Below are 21,124 nucleotides of genomic sequence, written 5' to 3'. Positions count from 1 at the left end.
TTCTATTGAAAGAAAACTCTCTGCAGCCAGTGAAGAATTTTCCTGTGCTCTACACAAAACATACAGTTATTTTATATCCAATCAGCTTACGTTCACCCAGAAGTTATTATTATTATTATTTGAGATGGAGTCTTGCTCTTGTCGCCCAGGCTGAAGTGCAATGGTGCAATCTTGGCTCACTGCAACCTCTGCTTCCCAGGTTCAAGTGATTTCTCCTGCCTCAGCCTCCCAAATAGCTGGGATTACAGGTGCCCGCCACCACGCCTGGCTAATTTTTGTATTTTTAGTAGAGATGGGGTTTCACCATGTTGTCCAGGCTGGTCTCCAATTCCTGACCTCAAGTGATCGCCTGCCTCAGTCTCCCAAAGTGCTGGGATTACAGGCATGAGCCACTGCACCCAGCTGCCCAAGTTATTTTATTGGAGGGAGAACATGATACTTTTTATTAAAAACTATTTTGTTTTTTAAAAATTGACTATTTCATACACATTTATTAGGTTTCTGGCTATGATAATTCTATCGCTTATAGCAGACCATTGGCTCTGCCAGGAGCACCTAGAAAATCTGGGTAAGGTACAAAATAAATGTAGGTTTAAAAGCATCAGAAAGATATCACGCCTGCTAGAACTTGAAGGGCGAGATTCTGGAAAAAATAAAGGCTAATTGAAATAAGGCATTTTTAAAACATGCTGCTTTCTCCTTGGCACATTTTGTGAGTTTAGGCCTGGGACAAGAAGCTGAGAATTCGGGCAGAGGATTGACTTCCAAGATCCAGGGCAGACATCTGAGTTTTAAACAATCTCATGAAACTGAAGAGACAAAATCTAGAGTCCATATTTGTAGGGCAACCAGGAGTAAGGGTCCAAGATTCTAGAGAGAAGTGGAACAGAAGCACTGGTTTTCCCTTCAAGGCATTTAATGATTAGTATCTGATAATCTGATTAATACTGAGGCAAAAATGCAACCAGAAAACTGATGAAACAGAATGGAATCAAAGGCAGTTTTGAAGAGACAAAATTTCAGTTCAGAGCCCATCAAGAAGGAATAGCCACAGGAATCATACTAGATTCTATGTTGGGACCCATGGATCTTGATTGGGCTGAGGAGATGAGCCTCTATGAAATGCTTGGCAGAGAATAGGGTGCATCTCTGAAGGGCTATTATATAATGTAGAGCTTCTACAACTTTTCATGTACAATATTCAGCAGTCAATTAAAAATTATGAAGTATACCAAGAGAAAAAAGTAAACTGGAAAAACAGACCAAGAAATGACCCAGACACAGGAAACATCAGACATTGGTTTTAGAATAACTGGGATTAATTATTCAAGAGAATAGATGACAAAATGAAGAATTTAACTGGGAATAAGAATTTATATTTAAAAAGAACCAAATTGAAATTCTGGAAATAAAAAACACTACAACTGAAATTTAGAACTGAGTAGATGAGTTTAACAGCAAATAAGACACAGGTAAAAAGAGTATTAGTGAGTTGTACAATAGGTGACTAGAAATATTCATAGTGAATCATGGAGAAAAAAGATGGAAAATACATGAACGAGTATGAGACATGCAGAATATGGTGAATAGGTCTAATATTTGAATTTGAATTTAACAAGGGAAGAAAGAATGGGGTAGAAGAATATTTGCAGAGATAGTCAAGAATTTTCCAAAACTGATCAAAGACATCAAGCCATAGATACAAAAAATCACTGTGAACCCAATGCAGAATAAATATAATGAAAACCATGCCTAGGCACATTATAATAAAACTAATGAAAACCAAAAACAAAAAATCTTAAGGAAAGTCAGAGGAAATAAAAAGATATGTTACTTTTAAAGGAACAATAACAAGACAGAAAGCTAATTTCACAACAGAAACAATAAGATCCAGAAGGCAATGACATGATATCTATAAAGTGCTGAAAGAAAATAATCTTAGTTAGGTGTGGAGGTGCATGCCTATAGTTCCAGCTACTTGGGAGGCTGAGGTGGGAGGATTGCTTGAGCCTGGGAGGTGGAGGTTGCAGTGAGCTGAGATTGCACCACTGCACTCTAGCCTGGGTAACAGAGCCAGACCCTGCCTCAAAAATAAAATAAAATAAAAAAGAAAATCTTCATCAAGCTAGAATTTTACATTAAAAAATTGTTCAAAAGTTTAACCTAGAAACAGACATTCCAGACAAATAAAGAACTATATTTCAATGGCAGAAAGATAAATAAAAATTTTAAAGAATGGGCAAAAGGCATAAACAAGTATTTCCTAAAAGAAATACAAATGGTAGATTAACATAAAAAAAGGAAAAGAGAGTAGAGAATCAAAATAAAACTGTTTTAAGTTCCAAAGCATATTTTCGTAATTCATTAGATCTTTTAGCTGGATAAAATAATAATAGACACTATACCAGCCTTGAATAATGAAGCCAGGAAGATAGAGCTTTATCTTTTCATTTTACAGAACTCATTTTATCTCATCTGCTTTACAGGGAGGAAACACAGAGGCAAAGAGGTCAAGATACTTACCCAAATTTATGAAGGAAGAGGTAGTAGTGGGACTCATATTTTACTGTCCCTGTAGTCTTAGATCTTCTTAGACCCTTCAACTGTTACTGGAAAAAGGCAGTTCAACACTGGTCCCTGTCCTCTTGGGACTTACATTCTAATGGCAGGAGACAGACATCAAACAAATGATAAGGACTTTGAGGAAAAATGAAGCAGGTAAGAGGATATGAGGCATAAAATTACCTTTTCGGATAACAGACTGGGGGGGTTCTGCCAGAGGAGGTAGTGTTTGAGCAGTTATCTAAATAAAGTGAAGGAGCCTTTCCCAGGCGGCTGCAGAAGATGGCAGAGGTGCAGGTCCTGGTGCTCGATGGTCAAGGTCATCTCCTGGGCCGCCTGGCGGCCATCGTGGCTAAGCAGGTACTGCTGGGCCGGAAGGTGGTAGTCGTACACCGCGAGGGCATCAACATTTCTGGCAATTTCTAGAGAAACAAGTTGAAGTATCTGGCTTTCCTTTGCAAGCGGATGAACACTAACCCTTCCGAGGTCCTACCACTTCCGGGCCCCCAGCCGCATCTTCCGGCCGACAGTGCGAGTCATGCTGCCCCACGAGACCAAGCGAGGCCAGGCCTCCCTCGACTGCCCCAGGGTGTTTGATGGCATCCCACCACCCTAAGACAAGAAAAAGCGGATGGTGGTTCCTGCTGCCCTCAAGGTCGTGCGTCTGAAGCCTACAAGAAAGTGTGCCCTTCTGGGGCGACTAGCTCACGAGATTGGGTGGAAGTACCAGGCAGTGACAGCCACCTTGGAGGAGAAGAGGAAGGAGAAGGCCAAGATCCACTACCGGAGGAAGAAACAGCCCATGAGGCTATGGAAACAGGCCGAGAAGAACCTGGAGAAGAAAACTGACAAATACACAGAGGTCCTCAAGACCCACGGACTCCTGGTCTAAGCCCAATAAAGACTCTTAATTCCTCATGCTTGGCCTGGCTGGCCCTTCCTCCATCATCTCCCTGGAATGTGCGGGACCCAGGGGCAGCAGCAGTCCAGGTGCCACAGGCTGCCTGGGACATAGGAAGCTGGGAGCAAGGAAAGGGTCTTAGTTACTGCCTTCTGATGTTACTTGAAAGCACTCGGAGAATTGTGCAGGTGTAATTTATCTATGACCAATAGGAAGAGCAACCAGTTACTATTAGCACAAGGGAGCCGGAAGACTAATTGGAGGGGCCCTACCTTGTGAGTGGAGCGTCTGTTTAACTTTCCACCTGGTCATATACTATACTCTGCAGCTGTTAGAATGTGCAAGCGCTTGGGGACAGCATGAACTTGCTGTTGTACAAAGGGTATTTATGGCAGCATAGACTGGGAAGATGGGCAACCAAGGGAATACAGGCATTGCCTGTGCTCCTCACCTGTATTTTGTAATCAGAATCAAATAAATTACTTTTAAAGAAAAAAAAAAGTGAAGGAGCAACTCATGTAAATGTTCAGGAGAAGAGCATTCTAGGCTTCAAGCAAAAAGACCAGTATGGCTAGAGCAGAAAGAGTAAAGGGGAGAGTGAAGTTGGGACAAATAGCTATATGAAGCTATGGTGAAGAGTTCAAGTTTTACTTTCAGTGTTGGGCAGTCATTGCAAGACTTTGAGCAGAGAAATAACAGGATCTGACCTAAGTTTTGAGAAAATGACCCTGACTGCTATGTGGAGAATAAAGGGCACTGAGGATGGATTCAGAGTTTTATATTAATCCAGGGGGTATTATATTAGCCCAGGCAAGAACTGATAGAGGCCTGAACTAGGATGATAGTGGTGAATTAATGATAAATAGTTGTATTTGGAATATATATTCTAAATAAAGCTAACAAAGTGGGAAAGTAAATTAGTACAGCCATTATGGAAAATTGTATGAAGGTTTTTCAAAAAACTAAAAATAGAGTGACCATATAATCCGGCAATCCCGTTTCTGCATCGATATGGTTAGGCATTGTGTCCCCACCTACATCTCATCTTGAATTGTAATCTCCATAATCCCCATGTGTCAAGGGAGAGACCAGGTGAAGGTAATTGAATTATGGAGGTAATTTTCCCCATGCTGTTCTCATGATAGTGAGTGAGTTCTCACGAGATCTGATGGTTTTATAAGGGGCTCTTCCCCGCTTCGCTAGGCATTTCTCCTTCCTGCTACCTTGTGAAGAAGGTGCCTTGCTTCCCCTTCACCTTCTGCCGTGATTGGAAGTTTCCTGAAGCCTTCCCAGCCATGCTGAACTGTGAGTCAATTAAACCTCTTTCCTTTGTGAATTACCCAGTCTCGGGCAGTTGTTTATAGCAGTATGAAGATGAACTAATACATAGGTGTATGTCCAAAGAATTTGAAAACAGTATGTCAGAGATATATCTGCACTCCCATGTTTATTGTGGCATTATTCACAACAGCCAAAATAGGGAATCAACCTATGTTTCCATTGACAGATGAATAAAGAAAATGTAGCATATGTACACAATGGAATACTATTCAGCCTTTAAAAAGAAGGAAATTCTGTCATGTGGGACAGCATGGACATTATGCTAAATGAAATAAGCCAAGCACAGAAGGACAAATACCACGTGATCTCATTTATATGTAGACTCTGAAACAATTGGACGAAGAGAAGAATGGTGGTTATCAGAGACTTAGGGGTAGGAGAAATAGGGAGATGTTGGTCAAAGGGTATAAAGTTTCAGTTAGACAGGAGAAATACGTTTTTTTTTGGAATTTATTGCACAGCATGGTGACTGTGATGAAGAATAATATGTTGCTATGGGAGGATTGCTTGAACCAGGAGTTGGAGACCAGCCTGGTCAACATAGTGAGACCCCATCTCTATTAAAAAATAATGAAGAAAAGAAAAAAAAGGCCGGTGCCGTGGCTCACGCCTGCAATTCCAGCACTTCTGGAGGCCAAGGTAGGTGGGTCATTTGAGGTCAGGAGTTTGAGACCAGCCTGGTCAACATGGTAAACCCCAGTCTCCACTAAAAATACAAACATTAGCTGGTTATGGTGGCAGGTGTCTGTAATCCTGGCTACTCAGGAGGCTGAGGCAGGAGAATTGCTTGAACCTGGGAGGTGGAAGTTTCAGTGAGCCAAGATTGTGCCACTGCACTCCAGCCTGGGTGACAGAGTGAGACTCCATCTCAAAATAATAATAATAATGTATTACATATTTCAAACTTACTAAGAGATGGAATTTCAAATGTTCTTACCACAAAAGTACTTAAGGTGATGGATATGACTATTAGCTTGATTTACAATTCAACATGTAAACATATAGCATCACTTTGTACCCCATAAATGTGTACAATTATAATTTGTCATTTTGCAATAAACACAACAGAAAATAAAATAAAGCCCACAAGATTTACTAAAGGATTATTTTTGTGGGATGAGGAAAAGAAAGGAGCCAAAGATGATCCCAAAGTCCTTAGGAACTAAGGGAATAGAGGAAACATTTTGCATTTGCCATACACCAGGACAAATACCGCTAGAAGTAAGAATAATGGGTGTATCAGCCAAGGCACCTAACATGAGCATGAGATGGAGTGTGGCCTTTAGGCGTTATAAGGAAATGATAATGCGTGCGTCTAAGTCAGAGTTAGTCCTACCAAGGAACAGAAGCTTCAAAAAAATAATGCTCGTGTGGACCCTTTTTCAGTCATCTTAGAAACCAGCCATTCCTCTCTCAGATTGAAGGCAGTACTAGCCCTGCTTCTGGTATAGAGAAGAGTTCAGACATGGAAGATGGGCTGGTCTCACCAAATGCTGCATCACAGGTCATGCTATGCTGGAGCTGAAAGGGATCTCAGAGGCTATTCAGTCCAATTCTTCAATTAGATGAGGAGAGGAAAAGCTTAGAGTTCTAGACACAAAATTACATATATATTTGAAGACTTATTTAACCTCCATGCATACTATATGGCCTTTTGTGCTCATGATTAGCTATTTCTGCTGGGTTCATATCTGAAGGAAGGGAAAGTAGACTCTTATGGCATATACCCTTTGTCTGTTCCTGTTAGTCATTCGTTGAATTAGAAAAATGCTCGCTGAGTATCTTTCACGTATCTGAAACTGTTTTCAGCTGAGAATACAGCAGTGAACTGGACAAACAGATCTTGCCATCAGGGTCTAGAGGGAAGAAACAGAAAACGGTCAAATAGGTTGGGTGTGGCTGCTCGTGCCTGTAATCTCAGTGTTTTGGGAGGCCAAAGTGGGTGGATCACCTGAGGTCAGGAGTTCAAGACCAGTCTGGCCAACATGGTGAAACCCCATCTCTACTAAAAATACAAAAATTAGCTGGGTGTGGTGGTGCGTGCCGGTAATCCCAGCTGCTGGGGAAGCTAAGGTGGGAGAATCACTTGAACCTGGGAGGCGGAGGTTGCAGTGAGCTGAGATCACACCATTGCACTCCAGCTGAGGTGACAGAGTGAGACTGTCTCAAAGAAAAAAAAAAAATCAAATAGATTATTTAGAAATTGTGGTATTATAAAGGAAATAAAACAAGGGTTGTGTAAACTAGTGAAAAACAAGGGAGAGTTACTTTAGATAAGGTGGTCAAGGCAGAATATTCAGAAGAATAGAGTAATTAGGAGTTAACTAAAGAAAATCTGAGAAAATTTCAACAGGCCTTGTTCAGCTCCAGACCCCCAAGGACAACTCAGGTTTGGACATTTGAGGTGACCCTTGAGCTACTCTTCCTGTCTGACATCCCTCAGGTTAAGATGCCCTAAGTTGCTGGGAGCTTCACCAACTTGGCATGGTCCAGTTCATGGAGACTATAGCCAAGAATGGCCTGAGAACCAGTGAAACTCCACACTGGTGGTCTGGAGAGAGGGAGCATCAGGACATTCAAGTTCTGGAACTTTAGCCCTGTATGTTTCCAAACAGAATCAGCAATGCAGAACTTGGAATGCAGAAGTCTTGAGGGCCTCTTCATTAGTTCTTTGTTCCAGGAAAGAAGTCTGGAAACTCCATGCTGTTGAGAAAACTTCCAAAACAATGAACAACTTGGAGTGCTCACAGATCATCAGAGCCACTCTCCTTCTTCCAACCTGGTGATGATATGTATTTATTCACATGCCCTTTGCCCACCTCCCCCTCTTCTCCCACTCTGAGCTCCCTGGAAGAGAATCTTCGATTCATTTATGCCTCCCGGAGCTCCTGGAACAGCACTGCCTTACAGATAGCAGGTGCTCTATGACTGTTTCTTCTACCCATGTATCTGGCAATTTGCAGAGCTTATGTATCATGAGTCTGAGCTTTTTCAGCTGGGGCCTCCCAGAAAGGCTTGGCTCCTGGTCCTCCAGCAGAATAATTCCATCCCTCGGAGTTGAGAACCATCTGGAGTGGAGGCTCCCAGTGGGGAAGATGGAAAATCCAGCGTCGAAATCAGGCTGGGCTAAAGACAGAATGCCCTCAGAGTTCACATTCCAGTGAGGTCCTGAAGGTCTCTGCCTGAGCTGGGGTTGTGGACCAGAATGGGGGCTTCCTGAGACTCCTCTTTGTACTCAGGGCAGAGGGCTGAGCATCTCATGTGCTTTATCATCCAGAATGCCAGGAATCTATCCTAGAATTTGTATTCAGATGGAAACCCTACTTTCCACTGCTTTTCATTTTTGGCCTTGAATCAAAAGGAAAGTCATTCTAAATGAAGAATGTACTTAATGACCTTTCCCAAATGGAAGGCAAGATGCCCATAGCCCACAATGTTAGTCTAAATCAATTCCTTTCCTAGCATGAAAAACAACAATAACTTCCCAGAAAGGGGAATACCAGAGGGGAACCTGAAGGGCTCTGGGGGTACTTTATACACTGAGTAGTTGATTGTTTCCAAAGGTAAACGGTACTTTTACCTTGTTGGCTTCTGAGCAATTTGTGGGGTTATGTGTACCAGGCTTCAACAAAACACCATTGTGAGGCTGAGCACCAAGTGCTTTGTGTGAAGGGCAGATCTGTGTTGGTGTGTGATGTGCAACCACGTATGGGCAGATGCCTGCTGTTTGGAAAGAATTGCAGGGCAATTAAAAGACTTTTTGAGAGTTGGCAATATTGTTAATTCCTTTGCCATTTTATATGAGCAGGAGGATTAATTAGTGTTGGCTTTATGGAGTTATATCTAAATGCATATGTTTTGGGTTAGATATTTCTTTTTACTAGATTAGTCAGACTTGTTCCCAACTGTGCAGGCCACCCCATGGGATTCATTTGTGCTTGCCTGAATGCTTCTTGTTTGCTGGAGTGTGTTATCCAGGACTGACACCAGCACCATTTACAGCGAGGCTGATTCTGTCCTCACAATATTACTTTTGAGGAAGAAATCAGAAGAAAAAATGGGTAGGGATTTAGAATACAAGGGCAGACTCGGTCACAGAATTTCTTTTTTGTCAATTTCTGCAAATGACTTTTTAAAACAGTCTTATTTTCCCAACTGTATTTCTTTGATATTTCTTTGTTTTCTTACTATTATAGAAGACAAAAAGAGACAGAACTCTTTGCAGTAGGGGCATCTTTTTAATGAAGCTCAGAATAGCCCTCCAGAACCATTTACCCAGACTTCTTCAGTGTTCAAACATGAACCTGTGAGGCTCCCAGTTCCTCCTTCTCTCAATTAAGCCATAATTAGCAGAATAGTTCTTACTTTGGTGACCTTGGAAATACAAGATATTCCAGAAATAGAGGTATTCATGATTCTCTTATTGCACATGGTAATGGGGGGTGGTTTGTCTTATTCATTTCCCAGCACTGGTTCTAGCACATGGGGGTGTATAGTCAATGAATAAATATTTGGCCCAGTGCTTGGGCCATCATCTGGGGCAGGTGTTCTCCATGTAGCTTGTATGAGGTTTACCGAGATGGATTGTCAGCAGAGTCATTCTAGGCTCCAGCATCCTGAGTTAGGAGTCAGTAGATCAGAGGGAGGGTCCAGGAATCTGTATTGTTAACAGATGCCCTGATGCATATGGATACACTTGCCCTTTGGACCTCACACCCTGTGGGGAAAACTGCTCTGGGGAAGATAGCATTTTAGAACTTTAGAGGAAAAGTTTCTCCCACCCAGCTTAGGCTGCTTCCCATTTTGGTTCATGCCCAGGTTCTTCTCTGAGGATCCCTCGTGATGACTCCCTCTTTCTTGCGTTGTTGCTTGGGCAATGTCTCCAGGTGCCACTCCCTACCTGCCTTCCGCTTTCAGACCACTGTGGACTCTACTTTGCTCCAGATCAGATTCCTGCTGTTCCTCTGGAGCCACCTGAGACTAGCATGACTGGATGAGACCCTCTGGTTTTGCTCTAGAGTTGCACACGGTTACTGAGTGATCAGGGTGCCTGGTTTAGGTGAGCTTTCCGGGCAGCTGTGCTATGTGTTTGACACAAGACACTGAGTGAGGTTCATTATGTGAGCTTAGGTGTGTGAGTGAGATGATATATCTAAACTTGGCACGATGCAGGATTCAGAACATAGGCTCCCTCAGGGGATGGAAACCCCTTGGAGGCTAGAACTAGGACTGATTTCGAAGAGCCCCTGAACTAAACTAGACCTGGGATAGTTAATTTTACCTGTCATCTTGACACATAACATTGGTTCACTGGGTGCCCAGATGTTTGGTGAAACATCATCCTGGGTGTGTCTGTGAGGGTATTTCCAGAAGGGAATAGAATGCATGGTAGGATAGCTTGCGCTCCCCAGTGTGAGTGGCCCTTATATAATCCATTGAGGGCCTAAATAGAACAAAAAGGTAGAGGAAGGGAGACTTCACCTCTGTCTGCTTAAGATGGGACATCTGTCTTTTCTTGTCCTCATTCCAAGATTTATATCATTGACTCTGTGGCTCTCAGGCCTTTGAACTTGGACCAGAGTTACCTCATTGGCTTTACTAGGTCTCCAGCTTAAAGATGGCCGATAGTGGGACTTCTTCACCTCTATCATTACATGAACCAATACCTTATAATAATTCTCTTTATATCCCACTGGTTGTGTTTCTCTGGAGAACCTTGACTAATATAAGGCCTCCTGAGAACTGGAGATAGAGCTGGCATTCACCTGAACATTAGATACCAGTCTAGTATACTCACACAATAAATAGCAAATAAAAATAACTAAATAGCAAAATCCCAGGGATGTATCAGGTGGGCAGTTTTTAGCAACAGCTAAACACTGAAGGGGGCATTGGCAAAGTGATATAGGAGGTAACTATGCACAAGGGCCTTCCGAGCAGACCTGGTCAGTAGCACATGGCAGGAAAACGTCTTCACATTCAGAAACTGGGAATACTTAACACCACCCCTCCTCATCCTCTCCTCACTACTGAAGGAGCAGAGAAAACATTCTGGAGCAGGCGGATTTTGTTGTCTGCATTAAATAAGAGTTGTACTTCTACAATAGCATAAATGTGTGCAGTAGCTAACAAAGAAGAGAGGAACTGTCTGGTAAGAAGCTGTATTAGTTGAGGGCTGCTGTAACAGTACCACAAGCTGGGTGGGTCACACAATAGGAACTTGCTGTCTTGCAGTGCTGGAGGGTGGAAATTTGAATCGAGGTGTCAACACGGTTGGTTCCTTCTGAGGGTTGTGAGAGTCTGTTCCAGCTGGGCATGGTGGCTTACGCCCGTAATCCCAGCACTTTGGGAGGCCAAGATGGGTGGATCACCTGAGATCAGGAGTTCGAGACCAGCTTGGCCAACATAGTGAAACCCTGTCTCTACTAAAATATAAAAAAATGACGGGGTGTGGTGGGGCACGCCTGAAATCCCAGCTACTCACTTGAACCCAAGAGTCGGAGGTTGCAGTGAGCCAAGATCACACCACTGCACTCCAGCCTGGCCAACAGAGTGGGACTCTGTCTCAAAAGAAAAAGTCTGTTCCATGCCCGCCCCCATGTTCGGTGGTTTGCTGGCAGTCTTTGGCACATAGGAATGTTGCCTTTTGTCACTTAGTCTTCTCCCTGTGTGCATATCTGTGCCCAAATTTCCCCCTATTATAAGGATACCAGTCACAGTGGATTAGAGGCCCTCCCTATTCCTGTATGACCTCATCATAAATAATTACATCTGCCATGACCTTATTTCCAAATAAGGGCACATTTTGAGGAGCTGAGGGCTAGGACTTTAACATATGAGTTTGCTTGCTTGTTTGTTTGTTTATTTAGAGATGGGATCTTGCTAAGTTGACCAGACTGGTCTCGAACTCCTGGTCTCAAGAGATCCTCCCATCTCAGTCTCCCAACGTGGTGGGATTACAGGTGCGAGCCACTGCATCTGGCCAAACTTCAACATAAGAGTTTTTGAGGGACACGATTCAATCCATAACAGTGTCAACCCATAACAGCGGTCAACAGTGTCTGCCACTTGAGGTAAAGCAACACGGTTAACTTTACCATGACAATCTCAGCTGTTTTACTTTCTTATTTGCATGTATTGTTTAATTCAGTCTAAAGATAACTTGTGCTCTTTAGTTAGATGATGATAATGATAAAATCAATTGGAAAAGGATAAGGTCTAGGCACTTCAGAGAACATACAAAATTAAAAATATCATTACTGTCATTATCATCATCAATCCATCCATTTTTGTATCTACCTACTTCCTTGCTATAATAGCCGTAAAAAAGAAACCCACAGCCACTCGACTGGCAAATAATATTAAAGCCCTCAGATAGAAATCTAAGAAGCAATAACACTGTGTAGTTACTAAACTCCACACTCATGAGAATTGTTAAGTAACTCTAATCATTTATGAAATTTAGTCTACTGGAGTCATAAAATTGATTTTTCAAACATTTATATTCATTATTTAAACACTTGTTCCCAGACTTGGCCATAGAGAACACATAGAAAAGTCAGTTTATTCAGTTCAGACATTTTGGGACTATGTATATGTCAAAATTTATAAATATTTTAAATACCTTTTTAGAGCTATAAAGTTATTATGTAACATTCTCTTAAAGTAGCTGAATCTACTCCAACTTTTTATTTCAATGGAAAGCATACTTCCAAGAAAATAAGAGCATGACACTTTCTACTTAAAATCTTTTTTAAAAAAGCTCGTTGAGGCATCAAATAAAGACAATAAAGAACCTTTAAATAGAATTATTTTTAACTTTTAAACATAATTTTATGTTTAAATTGCTGCTGTTCCCTGGATCTTTCTGATGAATGCTCATCAGTGGGGCAGACAGGTGCCAATCTGTGTTGGCAGTTTGTGGGAAGGAGGCACCTGACTCGTGGACTGTGTCTGACCCAGTAAGAGAAGATGCAGGCCGGGCATGGTGACTCATGCACTCAATCCCAGCACTCTGGGAGGCTAAGGTGGGCAAATTGCTTGAGTCCAGGAGTTTGAGGCCATCCTGGATGACATGGTAAAACCTTGTCTGTATAAAAAACCCAAAAATTAGCCAGGTGTGGTGGCACACACCTGTTGTCCCTGCTACTTGGGAGGCTGAGACAGGAGGATGGCTTGAGCTTGGGAGGTGGAGGCTGCAGTGAGCTGGAGTGCTACTGCACTCCAGAGCGAGACCCTGTCTCAAAAGATGTGTGGTGTGGGCTTGGAGGAGACTGGCTTCACTGAGTCATGTGCTATGTGTATGGGAAAAGACTCGACACAGAAATGGCTGTGGCCCCCACAAGAATTTGGAAGGGGCTGAGATTCATCTGAAGCTGCTCCATCTTGTGCATGGCCTTTGCTTTCCTTTTCCTTTCCCCTTTCCTTTTCCTTTTCCTTTTCCCTTCCCCTTTCCTTTGAGATTCATCTGAAGCTGCTCCATCTTGTGCATGGCCTTTGCTTTCCTTTTCCTTTCCCCTTTCCTTTTCCTTTTCCTTTTCCCTTCCCCTTTCCTTTGAGATTCATCTGAAGCTGCTCTGTCCTGTGTATGGCCTGCCTTTCTTTTATCCTTCTTTCTTTTCATTCTCTTTCCCTCTTCTCTTTCGAGTTTCACTCTTGTCACCCAGGCTGGAGGGCAATGGCACGATCTCGGCTCACTGCAACCTTCGCCTCCTGGGTCCAAGCAATTCTCCTGCCTCAGCCTCCCAAGTAGCTGAGATTACAGGCGTGTGCCACCACGCCTGGCTAATTTTGTATTTTTAGTAGGATGCAGTTTCACCATGTTGGCCAGGCTGGTCTTGAACTCTTGACCTCAGGTGATCCAGCCACCTCAGCCTCACAAAGTGCTGGGATTACAAGCGTGAGCAGCCATGCCTGGTCCTGCATGGTCTTTCTCTTTCTCCTGTGATGTTATGCAAAAAAGGTCTCTGTCTGGTGAAGATGTCCTAGGTGACTGCCATGCCAGGGCCACCACTTCTTTGGGCCATAGAAGAAGTATCTATGCCGAGAAAGGGTCTAGGCCTTGGAAAAGATGTTTTCCTCGTGCCCTCACACAGCAAGGGCAGACCAGCAGGACTCTTTCATGGGATATACCTGGGGACCTCTTCTGAACTGCAGAGCCTGGAAAATTTGTACCAAGCTTGTTCCTTCCCAGCAGCCCTGCCCTTTGGTAAACTTCAATGTCACCAGCTGCTTCATTTGCTCCTGCTTTATTTATGCCTCTCTCATCTGCTCTACCAGCCACACAAACATGGGGCACCCACTAGAGTGTTGCTATGTCTTTTTTAAGTGAAATTCACATAACATACCATTAACCATTTTTAAGTTTACAGTTCAGAGGCATTTACACATTCACAATTTATGTGAATATACGTCACCTTTACCTACTTGCAAAACATTTTCCTCACCCCAAACGTGAACTCCACATCCATTAAACAGTCCCTCCCGCTTTGCCTCCGCCTGCCCTAGCTCCTGGCAACCAGTGGTGCAGTTTCTGTCTCTAGGGTTTTACCTCTTCTGGATATTTCATATAAATGGAGTCATACAATTTATGGCTTTTAATGTTTGGTTTCTTACAGTTACCAGGATTTTTTTCAAGGTTCATCTGTGTTGTAGCATGTGTCAGGACTTCATTCATTTTCATGGAAGAATAATATTCCATTGGATGGATGTACCATTTTTTGTTTATCCATTCATTGATGAACATTTTGGTTTATTGCTATTGCTATGCCCTCTGTTTCCTTTGTTTACTTCCTTTTTTGGGCAGAGAACCCTAGGCTAAAATCGTTGACCATGGACTCATGGGCCTCTTGAAAAGGTGACATACACGGTGTGTAGACTCTGGGGGACTGAGCTTTACTATTCCAGAAAGTGTTTGTCCCTCTCTTTCTGAAAGGGCTTTCTGACTTGATGAGCCACCAGCTTAGGACTAACAGCCCTTCCTGCAAGGGTGTTCTTCCTGAAATGCGTAGCACTTGCGCTTTCCATGGAAAGAGCTGATTTCATCTTCCTTTCCTGGGAACTCAGCATCACTCTTGCAGGTTGTCTTTCCTGTCTCACAAGCTGGCTTTTTGCTTATTTCTATTGCTCTCACATTTCTCCAAAGACTCATAACTTCTCATACTCCAAGCATAGAACTAGGGCTTGGAGGTTGTGATATAAACCCAGCAAGTGGCTAGCTCTTTTCAGTGTTCATGTTTTCCCCACTTGAAAGTGGGGCCTGTGGAAATGTTAAGTTGCCTTGCAGTTTCAGAAATGCCAAGTGCTAAAAACATGTGCTTAATGGAAGGCCTAGGTGAGTGTGATTTTAAGAAACCTCAGCTATCGGGCTCCTCGTGGCTAATGGCAATACCAGGTTACCAGGGTGCCCATTGGTATTGTAGCCCATGGCTGCCCAAGAATTCTTCTCTGTCAGTTGTATCAAGTATGCCCCTATAAGCCCTACCATGTACCTCCAGTCCTAGGGCTAGAGCTGGTTTTGGCTTACTTTCCTCATTGAGACAGTTTAGGTTCACCCAGAGGTGACTCAACACTTGTAAAATCCACAGTCTGTTGGCATGATTAAGTGATAGCTCATATATATAGATATATATGGTCTTATGTTTATGTATTTATATATATACATATACATATGTATATGTATATGTATATGGAGTCTTACTCTGTCACCTAGGCTGGAGTGCAGTAGCATGATATCTTGGCTTACTGGAACCTCCACCTCCCAGGTTCAAGCGATTCTGCTGCCTCAGACTCCAGAGTAGCTGGGATTACAGGTGTGCCCACACGTGGCTAATTTTTTTTTTTTTTTTTTTTGTATTTTTGGTAGAGAAGGGGTTTTCCATGTTGGCCAGGCTGGTCTCAAACTCCTGACCTCAAGTGATCTGCCCGCCTCGACCTCCCAAAATTCTGGGATTAGAGGAGTAAGTCGCCGTGCCTGGCTGACAGCTCTTTAAATGTGCAGAGTGTTCTCTACCATGAAGCCCAGGTGGGCCCTTATGACATAGGGGGAAACCACTTCTAGCTGCACTTGAGCTTGGGAGGTGGAGGCTGCACCTTGGGGGGCCTTGCTGAGCCCTTGTAGCCCACACCACTGATGCCTCCTTTAGTTTGTACTTTTAAATTACAAGAGTGAGAGGATCACATCACAAAGCCAAAGATTTCAGTTCTATTCTGGATGAAAGAAAAATTTATCCTAGCCCTCCCCCACAAATGCGTGCCTAATGAGTTAGAAACAAAAACCCATCAAGTTTTCCTGTCACTGTGAGGCTTGATTCACCTGTTTATTCAGGCTTTTCCTGGAGTTGGGGTGACTGACAGGTTGCGTGTGATGGAAGGGCCTCCTGGAGACCCATGAATGACATCTGGGCCACTGTGTTTTAGGACAATGTTCATTAGGTCAGAGCTGTGGACAGGGAGGAATGTTTTCATTACAAGGCTTGGTGCAGCTTTGCGAGAAAAGGAATCTAGGGAAGGCTTCCAACACCCAAATTATGCTGCAGGCACAGGACCAATGGTGGCACTCTCTCTTCTCCACTCCGTCCTGCCTGACCCTCCCCTGTCAGCACTGTCTCAATTTACTTATAATCAAGACCAAGCAGAAGTTCTCCCCTACCACCTCCCTCCACATCATTACACAAGCACCTTCCAGAAAGAGCACAAGGGCCAACTCTGAGAATTCCAGGGTAATCCGCTTCGTGACCTGCCTTGTGACCTACAGTGGAAGGAATTTGGGCCTTGTGCCAACAGGCTGATGCCACGAAGGTTAACTAGTATTAAAAACAGGGTGGAGAATCCCATCAATAAATAAGAGGAAGTAAGATTTGGGACTTCTTCTGCAGCCTGATTAAATAGGGAAGTTTTATCAGGGGTATTCTGCACCCATATGGGGGCTCACCCTGGGTCCTCAGTACTCACACTGCTGTCTCCTCCTACTCTCTCCTGTCATGTACCTGTCTCCTGGGAACAGTCAGCCCAATATTGTCCAACGAGCTCACACCTCCATGGTCTATTCTGTATAAATGCAATCAGTGAGGAATGTTTCTCTGTGAAATGGGACCTGAGGCTTGAGGTCCTTAGGTTTGGCCTGAAAGGAGACGGAGGTGGGAGAGCCCTAGACCCCGGGAGTCTCTCCTTGCCTGCTGCAGGCCTTTGGCTGGGTACATTATACAGGCTGACTTGATGTATCCTCCCTGTGATCCTGTAGAGTACAAATGACTATATTCCAGATGAAGAAACATGGTCTCAGAGAAGTTAAGTTTATTTATTTTCCTCCTTGCTGTTCTTGAAAGATCTGAGGTATTTAACAAAAATGCTTAAAGGAAAATATTCAAAAGGAAAACATTACAAGCTTGATGGGAGAGGAAAGATGAAGGCAATGCTTGGAAGGGAGCAATAAGTCACCCAGAAATGTACACCATGCTGGGCTGGTTGAGTGGTCAGAGGTGGCCACACATTTGGCTCGGAGTTTCCTAGAAGCCAAAACAGAAGGAACACAGTTTATATTTAGAAAAGTGAAGCAGCTGACACAGGAAGTAGAGTAGCCAGGATTTGAACCCAGGTTTATCCGATGCCGGAACTCATTCATTCCCTCATTTGTAAGGTGGGACTTGTGTTGTGGTCTTCAATGGAGGCTGAGGTCCAAGTCACAAGAAGTCCAAGGCACAAGAAGCTCAACTGCAAGTCCTGCCACACAGTGACGACAGCCACCAATGTGCTGTCAAGATTTGGATCAAACACTCCATGCCAGGCTCATCAAGAAGCAGCTAGATGGGGCCTGCCTGCCACACATTCTCCTCCCAGTTGTCCCTCCCTAGCCCGTATGGATCCTCCTAGCACCCAGGCCATGTGTGTGGTGAGGGGCTGACATCTCATCAGGGGAGAGGGGATGATTTCCCTTCTTGGATGCCACATGTAAAGACTGGGGAACCATATGAAGGGAAACTACTTGGCTGGAGGTTTGCTGAGTTGTAGAACCCACAGGCTCACCCTATGCTGTCACCAAAATTCAGCATGATGAGAGAGCTCTTGGACAGGTCAACCTGGGCCCCTGGAGGGCGAGAGAACATGGATGTAAAGACTGGTGCCCACACAGGCCTATAGAGTTCTGAAGGCAGAGGCCCACTGGAGTTGGTACCAGTCAGACTTGATGGGATTGTGGGGCAGTGTCTCTGGGAAGAAGAGAGGGCAGCTCCAACCCTATCACATTCTCCACAGCCCTTGGAGGGCAGGAAAAGTATCTCAGAAGGTTGTTGTCTTCTTGGCTCATTCTTAGAAGAGTTACTTGGGCAGGTAAAAACAAAAACCAGAACCCCAAAATCCTTCAAGGTAGAGACTTTGGACAAATTGTTGAAATCTATTAAGTGCTCCGTTTGTTCATCTATGAAATGGGCATAGGACCCTCTCCTCCATCCCGCTAAATTTTGTGAGGCTTCAGTGAAACTGGTATAGTGTGTGTCTCATGGGCCTGACTCACATAGGTCACTTGAAACATGGTTGTGGAATCTGGTTTCATGTAATCTTTGTTTTCTTCTTCTTCTTTTTTTTTTTTTTTTGAGTCTGTTCTGTCCTGAGGAATCCCCAGGATATACCGTTCTTGTGAATTGTAGTCCTGTCTTCTTACTTGTATTGCATTAAAATCTGGATAATTTTAAAAACAGATTCCAGAGCCCACTCGAGTTGTTTCTGTCTCCATCTTCCAGAGGGGAACACTAGAATCAGAAGGTTAAACTTTCCCCAGGTGATTCTGTAGTGAAGCATGAGTACTTCTGCCTCCAGCTATGCTTGGAAATCCTGAGTAGAGTGTAGGTGTTATCTACCCCTTGTTCAGATAGCACTCCTCTGCTTCTATAAAATGTGTGAAATTCCCATAAGGCTCTCACCTTGGCCTGAAAAGCAAAGTTATTTCAAAAGAGTGCAGAGAACCATCGTTAACTGTGAATATTCCAGCTCTGATGGCTTATTGGATCAGCTCATCAACTTTAGATGTCCCTGAAGGAGCAGGGCTTCTAGATAGATGCCCTTTGAACGAGTAGGTAAGAATGATTCCAAGCCATAGAATCTTGCTTGGGCAGCCAGTGAGAGGTGGTACATTGAAGAAGGAAGAAAGCGGAATAGAAAAGGAAGCCAGTCTCTCTCAGTTAGCCTTTGTATCATGAATATTTTTTTCACTTTTTATTTAGAAATAATTTTGTTCTGTAAAGTAAATAGATTTAAAAAATTCTGGCACATAAAAAAGTTTTAAAAATAGTACAAGGACTTCCTTATATATGTTGCTCAGCTTCTTCAAATATTAACCTCTCAGAAACCAATTCTGTGATCAAAACCAGAAAACTAACATTGACAGGAAAGAACTTTACAATGAGAATTACAAACTATTGCTCAAGGAAATCAGAGCTGATTCAAACAAATGGAAAAACATCCCATGCTCATGGATAGGAAGAGTCCAGTATCATTAAAGTGGCCATACTTCCCAAAGCAATTTACAGATTCAATGCTGTTCCTGTCAAACTACTAATGACATTCTTCACAGAACTAGAAAGAAAACTATTTTAAAATTCATATGGAACCAAAAAACTCGAATAGCCAAGGCAATCCTAAGTAAAAAAACAAACAAAAACAAACAAACAAACAAAAAAAACAAAGCTGGAGACATCACATTACCCTACTTCAAACTATACTACAGGGCTACAGTAACTGAAACAGCATGATACTGGTACCAAAACAGTTATGTAGACCGATGGAACAGAACAGAACCCAGAAATAATGCCACACATCTATGACCATCTGATCTTTGACAAAACTGACAAAAACAAGCAATGGGGAAAAGGCTGTCTATTCAATAAATGGTGGAAGGATAACCGGCTGGCCATATGTGGAAGATCAAAACTGGATCCCTTCCTTATACCATATACAAAAATCTATTCAAGATGAGTTAAAGACTTAAATGTAAAACCGCAAACTATAAAAATTCTGGAAGTCAACCTAAGCAATACCATCCTAGATAAAGGAATGGACAAAGATTTCGTGACATCAAAAGCAAAAATTGACAAATGGGATGTAATTAAACTTAACAGCTTCTGCACAGCAAAGGAAACTATCAACAGAGTAAACAGCCTACAGAATGGGAGAAAATGTTTGCAAACTACCTATCTGACAAAAGTCTAATATCCAGAAACTATAAGGAACTTAAAAACAAATTTACAAGAGAAAAACAACCCCATTAAAAAGTGGGCAAAGGACAGGAACAGATACTTTTCAAAAGAAGACACATATGCTGTCAACAAGCATATGAAAAAAGCTCAATATCACTGATCATTAGAAAAATGCAAATCACAAAGAGATACCATCTCACACCAATCAGAATGGCTATTATTAAAAAGTCAAAAAAATAACATGCTGGCAAAGTTGCAGAGAAAAAGGAACACTTAGACATGTGGTAGGAGTGTGAATTAGTTCAACCATTGTGGAAAGCAGTATGATGATTCCTCAAAGAGCTAAAAACAGAACTACCATTTGACCCAGCAATCCCATTACTGGGTATATACCCAGAGAAATATAAATCCTTCCACCATAAATACATGTGCACACATATGTTCACTGCAGCACTATTCATGATAGCAAAGACATGGAATCAACATAAGTGCCCATCAATGACAGATTGGGTAAATATGGTACATATACACCACGTAATACTACACAACCAGAAAAAATGAGGTCATGTCTTTTGCAGGAACATGGATGGAGCTGGAGGCCATTGTCCTTAGCAAACTAACACAGGAGCAGTAAGCCAGATACCATGTGTTCTCACTTGTAAGTGGGAGCTAAATGATGAGGACTTATGAACACAAAGAAGGGAACAACAGATACTGGGCTCTACTTAAGATTGGAGAGGAGCAGAAAAAAATAACTATTGAGTACTAGGCTTAGTACCAAGGTGATGAAATAATCATACAACAAATGCCTGTGACATGAGTTTACCTGTATAACAAACCTGCACATGTACCCCCAAACCTAAAATAAAAGTAGAAAACCCAGCTCAGTGATCACAACCAGAAAATTAACATTAATATGAAATAAATTACAGATTAATTCTGTGGAATTCAATTTGATTTCAAATTAAATCATTCAAATTTCTTCAGTTATTCCACAGATATCTTTTTGCTGGTCCAGGATCCCATCCAGGATCCCATATTACATTTAGTTGCCATATTTTTTTCCCAGCATCCTTTAACCTGGAACAGTCCCTCTGTGGTTTTTTTTTTTTTTTTTTTTTTTTTTTTTTTT

At 42.6% G+C, this 21,124-nt stretch overlaps 1 long non-coding RNA gene and 1 pseudogene across 1 annotated transcript in view; one reads left to right on the top strand and one right to left on the bottom strand.

Annotated features, from left to right (window-relative positions):
* The first annotated feature begins 2,844 nt into the window (after positions 1 to 2,844).
* LOC105553575 lies at positions 2,845 to 3,454 on the top strand (annotated as a pseudogene).
* Positions 3,455 to 17,090: 13,636 nt separating this feature from the next.
* LOC105553574 overlaps positions 17,091 to 21,124 on the bottom strand; it is a 27,469-nt gene continuing 23,435 nt past the window's right edge. Inside the window, exon 3 of the long non-coding RNA XR_001008175.1 lies at positions 17,091 to 18,726. This is a non-coding gene — a long non-coding RNA (uncharacterized LOC105553574). The remainder of the gene's footprint in view (positions 18,727 to 21,124) is intronic.

Source organism: Mandrillus leucophaeus, unplaced genomic scaffold, assembly GCF_000951045.1.
Source record: "Mandrillus leucophaeus isolate KB7577 unplaced genomic scaffold, Mleu.le_1.0 Scaffold60, whole genome shotgun sequence".
Lineage (NCBI taxonomy): Eukaryota > Metazoa > Chordata > Mammalia > Primates > Cercopithecidae > Mandrillus > Mandrillus leucophaeus.
Note: the sequence above shows the minus strand (reverse complement) of the source record. Positions and strands in the feature narration are given on the sequence as shown.